The sequence below is a fragment of the Erythrolamprus reginae genome, chromosome 2 (genome assembly GCF_031021105.1).
Source record: "Erythrolamprus reginae isolate rEryReg1 chromosome 2, rEryReg1.hap1, whole genome shotgun sequence".
NCBI classification, from domain to species: Eukaryota; Metazoa; Chordata; class Lepidosauria; order Squamata; family Dipsadidae; genus Erythrolamprus; species Erythrolamprus reginae.
Window position 1 is genome coordinate 253184061 of NC_091951.1, and position 10895 is coordinate 253194955.

Consider the following 10895-nt stretch of genomic DNA (forward strand, 5'->3'; position numbering starts at 1 on the left):
TTCAGCGCCCACTATTCCTACCCACTGAATTCTTTGCTCCTTGAAATTTACAGATGGGTATGCTGTACAGACATGCACAAAGACAGCCAAACATAGGTTTCAGATTCCAACATTGATTTGCTCCTTTATTGATTATAATTCCCACGTTTCCATTGTTACAAGGAACCCCATACGAGAGTTACAGTTTTATTCATAATTCAAATGGTTGGGGTTTTTTTGCCAGTTTCTGTCATTTTTTTGTTGGTGTCAGCAAAAAAAAAAGTCCAATCAAATGAATGGATTTGTTTAATGACCATCATTTTCAGAAATTACAAATTGAATTTATAAATACATGCACAAACAATCCTTCTCTTTAAAATCTGGCCTGGTTTAGCTCACAAGGATAGGAAGAGGAGAAAACAGAAAAACACAAAACTGGAAATGTCAGGTTGCTCAGCACTTATCCAGTGAGGATGGTTTATTTATGCAGATGAAATTCATAATCAATGGAAAAACATAAAAGAGATTTTTGAAAAGCTTCCATCCTTCACCCATCTAATTACCGTATATACTCGAGTATAAGTCGATATTTTCAGCAAAAAAAGTGCTGAAAAAATCCAACCTCGACTTATACTAGAGTCACTAACTTTCACTGACCTGAAAACTGTCCCAAAGTTCCACAGTTCCGATGTGAAAGGCAGGGAGGAAAGAAACCTCATGGCTGGCAACAGGAGGGTTTTTTTCTTTCTGCTCTTGCTACCCCTGAGCTGCCTGATTGGCAGCAGGCTGAACCAATCACAGCTCCTTCTCTACACAGAAAGGCACTGAGAGAGCTATCTGATTGGCAGCAAGCTGTACCAATCACAGCTCCTCCTCTACAGGCAGCACTGGGGGAAGGGGCGGGAGAGTTGAAGAGACTTTCAGAAGGAAGGAACCATGGATTTCTCTTCTCATCAAGCCAGCAAAGATATTTTACAAATAAATAAAATGTACAAGTAAAATTTAAGTTACCCATTTAAATTTGATTAACAGGATAGGTTATTTTGTAAGAAATTGTTGCTTAAAGTGGGGATAACTCTGTGTAATTAAACTTTTTCTTCCAACTATATTTATCCTACCCAAGCAGATTGTTAATGCTGACTTGTTTAAAACAATACGAAGGTTAGGATAATATAATAGTATGAATTTTGTCATTAATCATTCGTTCTACATAATCAATATGAATAGATTTAACTTTTTTTAAGAGTATGGTTTCTCCTTATGCAAGATAAATATCATGTAGAAGAAAGATTTTACAGTTAATGATTGAGTAACCCCCAATTGTTATTTACTGATCTATTGATGTAGTAATAATGATTTTAACTTATGAAATAGGTTTTAAATGGAAAATCTGAATATTTATCACATGGAAGTTTGATTTAAGCAATTGTTTTGAAAGAGTATATGAAATCCCAATTATTAAGAAAATTATAATGATATTGTAATGAAGATTAAGATAACAGGTTTTAAGATTAAGATAACATTCCTAAAGATATTTTAAGAGGTTTTTGGAATTTAAAAAAAAGAAAGATTTTGGAAGGGGAGGAAGAAAGATGCAATAAATAAAAAGCATTTTGGAAGGAAAAAAGTTATATAATATAATAATAACAACAGGGTTGGAAAGGACCTTGGAGGTCTTCTGGTCTAACCCCTTGCCTAGGCAGGAAACCCTACACTACTTCAGACAAATGGGTATCCAACATCTTCTTAAAAACTTCCAGTGTTGGAGAATTCACAACGTTTGGTGGTAGGCTGTTCCACAGATTCATTGTTCCAACTGTCAGGAATTTTCTCCTTAGTTCTAAGTTGCTTCTCTCGTTTAGTTTCCACCCATTGCTTCTTGTTCTGCCCTCTTGTTCTGCTTTGGAGAATAGGTTGACTCTTCTTTGTGGCAAACTCTGAGATATTGGAAGAATGCTATCATGTCTCCCATGGTCCCTTTTTTCATTAAATTAGATATACCCAGTTCTTGCAACCGTTCTTCATATGTTTTTTTATTCTCCTACAAAAACAATTTTAAGAAGCTACAATAGAAGAATATTCCATTTTTATAAGTTACCAGTAGCCACTGTATTTTCCACCCTGGACTTATATTCGAGTCAATAAGTTTTCCCAGGTTTTTGGCGAAAGTAGGTGCCTCGGCTTATAATCGGGTCGACTTATACTCGAGTATATACGGGAAGTTTCATGTTGTAAAAAAAATAAAAGGGTAGCCATCAAAGCATCTTTCTAGAGAACAAAGAATGAAAGGAATAAGGAATAATTGGGTGTGAATGATTAATAAACATGAACTTACAGCCTTCATTATTACTTTCTAAAGACAGACCATATACTGGCCACAATTTCTTTAGCGGTTTTATCTTAAAATTTATATGTTGTTTGGAACATATAATTATGGCACCTACCCAAAGTATATATTTAACTAATAGTTAATTTTACATGTTTTAAGTTGATATTCATGATTCTATATTACAGAAGTGCAACTTTTTATATTGACAATCCATTGTTTGCTGTAATTTGGGCTGCTGGGATGTATATCATTTCTGGCTATGATACATATTTTTGGAGTATAAAACACACCCTTTTCCCCAAAAAAGAGGATGAAAAAGTTGGCGCATCTTATACACTGAATATAGCCATTTTTGCTGTCCCTAAGCCCAGCTCCAGTGTCCTACTTTTGGAAAAAATGTGCCTGTTTTTTGCAAAAATGGGACAGAGGGTCTGGGAAGCCTGCGGAGCTCCTGGTGCTGGGGGATAGCAAAACTGCCCCCATATTTGCAAAAAAAATGGACCATTTTCCACCCATTCTTTTGTAAAAATGGGGTGGGAAAAGGGCCTAGAAAGCTTGCAAAGAGCTCCTAGGGACTGGGGAGGAGACAAAAATGCCCCATTTGGTGGAAAAATGGGTGGAAAATGGCCTGGGGTTTGCAAAAACAGCATTTTTACCATCCCCCAGCACCTAGGAATTCCCTGCAGACTTCCAGGACCCTTCGCCCACCCCATTTTTGCAGGAAAACGGGCAAAAAAACAGCCCATTTTTCACAAAAACGGGGGTAATTTTACTTTCTAATTACCCCATTTGCAGCAACATGACTGGAGGGGGAATTCTGGGAGTTGAAGTCCACAAGTCTTAAAGCTGTCAAGTTTGAAGTTTGTAAAAAGGGTACATGTTTGTAAAAAGTATTCTACTACATTCTGCTGGTATTTTATTAAATAATATATTACTACACCATTTGATTCAGAATACTTTTTTTCTTGTTTTCCACCTCTAAAATCTAGGTGCGTCTTATACCCTGGTGTGTCTTATACTCCGAAAAATACAGTAATATTAAACAACACCTATATTCAAGAGTTGTTCCAAAGCATTTATTTACTACCCCATGCATTCAATTTCTTTCAAATTTCATGAGCAAATGTCATCTCTGAATTTTATTATACATTGCCCTTCTCTATGTTAAATGAACTACTGTGTTTTCTGAGTTGAAATCTGCAATATTTACTAATTTAAAATATCTGGCCCTTCGTTAATTCACCCAAGGCTAAGGAAGAACATATACTATACTCCATAGAAATTTGCGACAGCATTTTATAACATTTGCTTATTATATATGAGTGCAATCTTAATTCTAGTAAAATATTTAAGGACAAGCATTTCATTATCTCTGTTCTCATTATACTTTCTAATGCCTCTATTAAGATACAGATTTCATTGCATTTAAAGTGCAATACCTAGATTGCTTATTAGAACAAATTTTTTTCAAAGCCCATCATCCAAAGGCTGGGGCACCCCTGATTGCATTTTACTTTAAGCCCAATATTTGCCTTCAGCACCAAGACTGAGATGCATCGAAAACAATATTCTACTTCTTCACCAATTCTATATTCAGCAGCTTATTTTTCAGAAAAAAATGTACTTCTGTTGCTATTGTTCAACATCTAGGACCATAGTACCAATATTACCAATTTACTACAGATTGCTAAAAGGTTTTTAATTGAGTCCTGCTTAGCATGACATTTAACCCTCAAAGTGAAGAATTGGCATTGCCCCATAAAGACTGTTCTAGCATTATACAATGTCGCTGAACTACTAATATGGCAATATGAAACTGGCCTTTATTAGGGATATATTGCCTCAGCAATGGCTGGATGTTGTCCTAAGGCTGTGATGGTGAAGCACGCGGCCTTAGGTAGCACGCGGGGGATTTCTAGATTTTTAATTAGTTAATTGGGTTAAGATATTGTGTATTGTATATTTTATATGTTGTGAGCCACCCAGAGTCCTCGAAGAGGGGCGGCATAGAAATCCAATTATTATTATTATTATTATTATTATTATTATTAATAATAATAATAATAATAATAATAATCTATGCTTGTAGTCAGTCTGTGCGATCTTTTTGTAGCATACACAGACTGACTACAAGCATAGACATGATGCTGTGGCACAGATGATCCACTGGAACTTGTGCCGGAACTACCATTTACCAGTGGCAAAGAACTAGTGGGATCATAAGCCCAAAAAGTGGTCGAAAATGAGCAAGCAAAACTACTGTGGGACTTCCAACTTCAGACTGACTGAATTCTGAAGCATAACACACCAGACATCCTGATTGTGGAGAAAAAGAAAGTATAGATCATTGACATTGCAATCCCAGGGGACAGCAAAATTGAGGAAAAGCAGCTAGAGAAATTAGTGAAATACGAAGATCTAAAAATCGAGCTGCAACGACTCTGGCATAAGCCAGTGAAAGTAGTCCCAGTGGTACTTGGCACGCTGAGCACAGTGCCAAAGGATCTCAGTGGACATTTGAAAACCATCGGAATTGACAAAATCTCCATCTGTCAATTGCAAAACGCCGCTTTACTGGGATCGGCAAACATAATTTGCCACTACATCACGCAGTCCTAGGTGCTTGGGAAGCGCCCGACTGGTGATGAAATACGAAATCCAGCATAGTGATCTCGTTTCTATGTTGTATCGACATAATGATGATGATGATGATGATGATGATGATGATAATAATAATAATAATAATAATAATAATATCTGCCAGCACGCAAGCTGTTTCCCTACAGCATGCGTGTCCCTGCCAGCCAGCTGATTTTTGGTTCATGCGGAGGCTCTGGGAAGGCACTTTCAGCCTCTAGTGGGGGCAGGGGAGGTGTCAAGGTTCCAAGTAACATCTGAACTAAATCAGAATCTGAGTCAAAGTACTCCTCAAAGTTCCAATTTATTTCCGAAGCCATCCTGGCACCCACACTGGAAAACCTGAATCTGAGTTTCCCACTCAGTTGAAAGTTCACATCCCTTGTTCCCCCCACCCACAAACTTGTCACATTGCCCACTCAGATTGTGCCAGCGGGGCAAGTCCTTCCTCCGCTTCCGCCCAGGTGGGTGGGTATAGGATGGCCTTGAACCACTCGAAAGAATGCTTTGTGGTTGCATCTGTTCCCTCATGAAAATCACCCCTCCCAAGTTCCCATAAATATCAGGCAAGTGTGGCAAGCTACTGATTTGTCACCAACTTCTGCACCCACTTTACGGGTGTCAGAAAGCCTCTGGAGCCTGGAGATGGTGAAAAACAGGCCTACTGGGCCCACCGGAAGTTGGAACATGGGCCATTTTCAGCCTCTAGAAGGCCTTGGGGGTGGAGGAGGCTGTTTTCGCCCTCCCCATGCTCCAAGAAAGACTGTGGAGTCTGGGGAGGGCAAAAAGAAGACTTAAGCCCCCCCAAAAAAGTTGGAAAATGGGGGAGGGGGACATGCATGCATGCATGGGGCAATGCGGACATCATGTGTGCATGTGCAGAGGGGTGCATGGTGCATGAGGGGCATTGAATTGTGGGTGTTGGCACGCACACACGCTTTTGGCACCCGAGGGGAAAAAGTTTTGCCATCACTGTCATAAGGTCTTATAACTCACTAGTGGACAAGTAGTAAAGAATTTTTCTGAGTCCATGTGCTATCAACTAACATTGTTAGGATTGAACCTGAGAGAAGACAAGTCAAACACTCTAGTCCAGTGATGGCGAAACTTTTTTTCCTTGGGTGGCAAAAGCACCACTGTGCGTGCACTATTGGGCATTTGCGAGTGTCCACACCCATTATCCAATGCCTGGGGAGGGTGAAAATGGCTTCCCCCATCCCCCAGAGGCCATGAGCACCCAGTTTCCCAACTTCTAGTGAGTCTGGTAGGCCCATTTTCCACCCTCCCCCACCTCCTAGAGGTCCTCTGAAAGCCAAAAACACCCTCCTAGACCCTGTGCAAAAGCTAAAAATCGTGCACATGTGTGCTGGAGCTGAGCTAGGGCAACATCTCATGTGCCAGCAGATATGGCTCTGCATGCCACCTGTGGCACGTGTGCCATAGGTTCGCCATCACTGTCCTAGTCAATCCTAGCTTTTTGATAATTCAATTCAATTCAATTCAATTTATTAGATTTGTATGCCGCCCCTCTCCGAAGACTCGGGGCGGCTCACAACAGTAATAAAAAAACAGTATAACAATGGAACAAATCTAATAATAAAATTATATAAAAACCCCAAACAATTTAAAAAACCATACAGCTCATACATACCAAACATAAAATATAAGAAAGCCTGGGGGAGATGTCTTAATTCCGCCATGCCTGGCGATATAGGTGGGTCTTGAGTAACTTGCGAAAGACAAGGAGGGTGGGGGCCGTTCTAATCTCCGTGAGGAGTTGATTCCAGAGGGCCGGGGCCGCCACAGAGAAGGCTATTCCCCTGGGACCTGCCAAATGACATTGTTTGGTTGACGGGACCTGGAGAAGGCCAACTCTGTGGGACCTTATTAGCCACTGGGATTCGTGCGGTAGAAGGCGGTTCCGGAGGTATTCTGGTCCAATGCCTGGTTTATTACCAACACTTTAAAGGTCATTACCAACACTTTGAATTGTGACCGGAAACCGATCGGCAGCCAGTGCAGGCCACAGAGTGTTGTAGAAACGTGGGCGAATCTAGGAAGCCCCACGATAGCTCTCACGGCCGCATTCTGCATGATCTGAAGTTTCCAAACACTTTTCATAGGTAGCCCCATGTAGAGAGCATTGCAGTAGTTGAACCTCGAGGTGATAAGGGCATGAGCGACTGTGAGCAATGACTCCCTGTCCAAATAGGGCCGCAACTGGTGCACCAGGTGGACCTGGGCAAACGCCCTCCTTGCCACAGCCGAAAGATGGTGTTCTAATGTTAGCTATGGATCGAGGAGGACGCCCAAGTTGTGAACCCTCTCTGAGGGGGTCAATAATTCCCCCCCCCCCAGGGTAATGGACGGACAGATGGAATTGTCCTTGGGAGGCAAAACCCACAGCCACTCCGTCTTGTCTGGATTGAGTTTGAGCTTGTTGACATCCATCCAGACCCCAACAGCCTCCAGGCACCAGCACATCCCTTCCACTGCTGTCTTGCCTTCATAATTTAAGTTTTTAAGTTTTTAAAACTCCACAAGTAAATGAAAATGTCTTCAGCAGGCACTCGTAAGATTAGCCTCCCAGCCTTCTGACTATGAATGAAATAAGGGTAGAAGAACCCATAGGGTAAAAAAAAATGGACCCAAGTGACTTTTTTTTTTTGGTGCTTTCAGCAATCAATAAATGAACGGTCATAAGTCGAGGACTACTTCCCTGGAGGCCTGCATGTGTTTATGTTCAACAGGAAGGAAAGCTTTCTGAGACACACACATACACATTGTGTGTGTGTCCGTCCGTCCCGCCCGGGCTCACCAGCCCGACAATGAGAGTTGTGGCCCAGTTTGAGTTTCATTATGGAGGGATGTCATGCCATCATTGACACGGAGGTGAGAGTTGGTTCCACACTCCTTGACCAAATGCTTGACAATCCCCAATATGACCCTCTTGGCAAGCTAAATACGGTGTGTGTGTGTTTGTGTGGGTGGCACCATTCTTGGTTTGAGCGTTTACCTAACTGGAAAGAAAACTAACTTCAGATTGTGTCCCCTTGTTCTTGTGTTCACTTTCCTATTAAAAACACTTCCCTCCTGAACCTTATTTAACCCTTTGACATATTTATTTATTTGTTTATTTATTTTTTATTTTATTCATTTGTACAATACACAAATACATAGGAAGAAAAATAGACATGTGGTAATATATATAAGGGTAAAAGTGAACTAAGAGGAGAGGATATATGAAAGGAAGAGAATATATATGATAGGTGAAAGAAAGGAAAGACAATTGGACAGGGGACGAAAGGCACACCAATGCACTTATGTACGCCCTTTACTGGCCTCTTAGGAACCTGGAGAGGTCAATTGTGGAGAGTCTAAGGGAGAAATGTTGGGGGTTAGGGGTTGACACAATTGAGTCCGGTAATGAGTTCCACGCTTCGATAACTCGATTGTTGAAATCATATTTTTTACAGTCAAGTTTGGAGCGGTTTGTATTAAGTTTGAATCTGTTGCGTGCTCTTGTGTTGTTGCAGTTGAAGCTGACGTAGTCATTGACCGGTAGGACGTTGCAGCATATGATCTTGTGGGCAATACTCAAATCGTGTTTTAGGCGCCGTAGTTCTAGGCTTTCTAGGCCCAGGATTGTTAGTCTATTTTCGTAGGGTATTCTGTTTCGAGTGGAGGAGCGAAGGGCTCTTCTGGTGAAATATCTTTGGACATTTTCAAGGGTGTTGATGTCTGAGATGTGGTATGGATTCCAGACAGATAAATGTTTCAATCATGTGCCCCCTTTTCCTTCTGTCCTCCAGACTATACAGATCGAGTTCATTAAGTCTTTCCTGATAAGCATAAAACGTATCAGAAAAGACTTAATGAACATGATCGAAACATTTAAATATGTCAAAGGGTTAAATAAGGTTCAGGAGGGAAGTGTTTTTAATAGGAAAGTGAACACAAGAACAAGGGGACACAATCTGAAGTTAGTTGGGGGAAAGATCAAAAGCAACATGAGAAAATATTTTTGTACTGAAAGAGTAGTAGATACTTGGAACAAACTTCCAGCAGACGTGGTTGGTAAATCCACAGTAACTGAATTTAAACATGCCTGGGATAAACATATCTCCATCCTAAGATAAAATACAACTTTCAATGGGAAGGTTTAAAACAAGAACTGTTGAATGAAAGAAGCCAGAATGAGTTTATGTACAGAAATCTAGCACACGTTGACTCACTTAAGAAGCTTGGGAAAGTTGTCACTTTGGTGACATCCAACCACGCTTTCACACTAACCATAGGTTGCATGACACAAGAGAGGACTGAAGAGCCTCCGTGGTCCAGTGGTTAGAGTGCAGTATTGCAGGCTATTTCTGCTGATCACTGGCTGCCAGGAGTTTCGCAGATTGAATCTCAAGAGGCTCAAGGTTGAGTAAAATGAGGACCCAGATTGTTGGGGGCAATAGACTTACTCTCTGTAAACCGCTTAGAGAGAGCTGTAAAGCACTGTGAAGCGGTATATAAGTCTAAATGCTATTGCTATTGCTATTGTATCTTTTCTTTTTTTCACACCTCCCTCTCTCCCTCTGCATCCAATCAGCTGGTGGATGGGCAAATGGCAGTTGGCCGTCTTAGAACTCAGGCTGACAATTGACATATAACGGATGAAGGAAGGTGGTGAAATAAGAGCCAGAGAAAGACTCAGAGGTTATTGTGGAGTGTCAGATATTGTTGGGCGAGGCCTTTCTCTTTGAAGTAAGGGGACCCTTACAGGTATGCTGGGGTACAATTTTCCTTATGGTCTACAGCAGTGATGGCAAACCTTTCTTTCCTCTGGTGCCAAGAGAGCATGGGTGCGCGCTATTGCTCATGTGTGAGTGCCCACACCCATAATTCAATGCCTGAGGAAGGCAAAAATAGCTTCCCCTGTCCCCTGGAGACCCTCTGGAGGCCAAAAATGGCCTGTTCCCCAACTTCTGGTGGGCCCAATAGGCTCATGTTTTGCCCTCCCTCACCCCTCCTGAGGCTCTCTGGAAACCAAAAACTCCCAGGGCCTCTGTGTGAGCCAAAAAGCAGCTGGCCAGCACACACATGCACATTGGAGCTGAGTTAAGGCAATGGCTCACATACCAGCAGACATGGCTCCGCGTGCCACCTGTGGCACCCATGCCATAGGTTCACCATTACTGGTCTACAGCTTCCTTTGTTCCCTTCCACAAGCAGGCAATTTCCTCGGTCAGCTGAAGAGGGTTCATTTCTGAACTCCCTCCCAGATTTCCACAAGCAACCTCAATGGGGAACCAAGCAGAAAGTTTTGTTCCCAATCCCTTTTTGTTTTTTTTCATTCTGTTTCTCCATTTAATTAAGGAAATAGGGATCTCTGGAAGAATCATCCACAAGGGATCACGAGCTGTTTATTATATAAAGTAAGACTGACCTCTAGTGAAAATATCCAGCACTTCAACTCATTTATTTTTCTTCTTCTTCACCTGGCAGTAAATTTGTGTGATTTGGATAAAATAGAATAAAATTTAAAAAGTCCTTTAGCTTTGAATCCTCATATTTCATACTGAGAATTCCTCCCAATGAAGGAAAAAGGCATTCTCAGAGATCAGATTTTCTGGATCAACTTCTATTTCAGATGGTGCAGAAAGTACGATCATCTGTTAATAGGAAAAAAAATATAGCAAAATGTTAGATCTTTTCACAACACATACGTTCTCTGGATTGTGCCAAAGAAGATGATTATAACAAGCAACTTTTTAGAAGAGGGTTAGTTAGAAACAAAGGAAGGTTGTTTTGATGTATTTAGTAAACCATTATCTTCACTGCAGGTCCAAGAACTGAATCTGGGATCAATTTATTTGTTTGTTTCTTTTAAATTGTTTTATATTACTCACCCATAGTGACTCAAGGCAGCTTACAGAATATAAAACCACATTTGAAACAATAA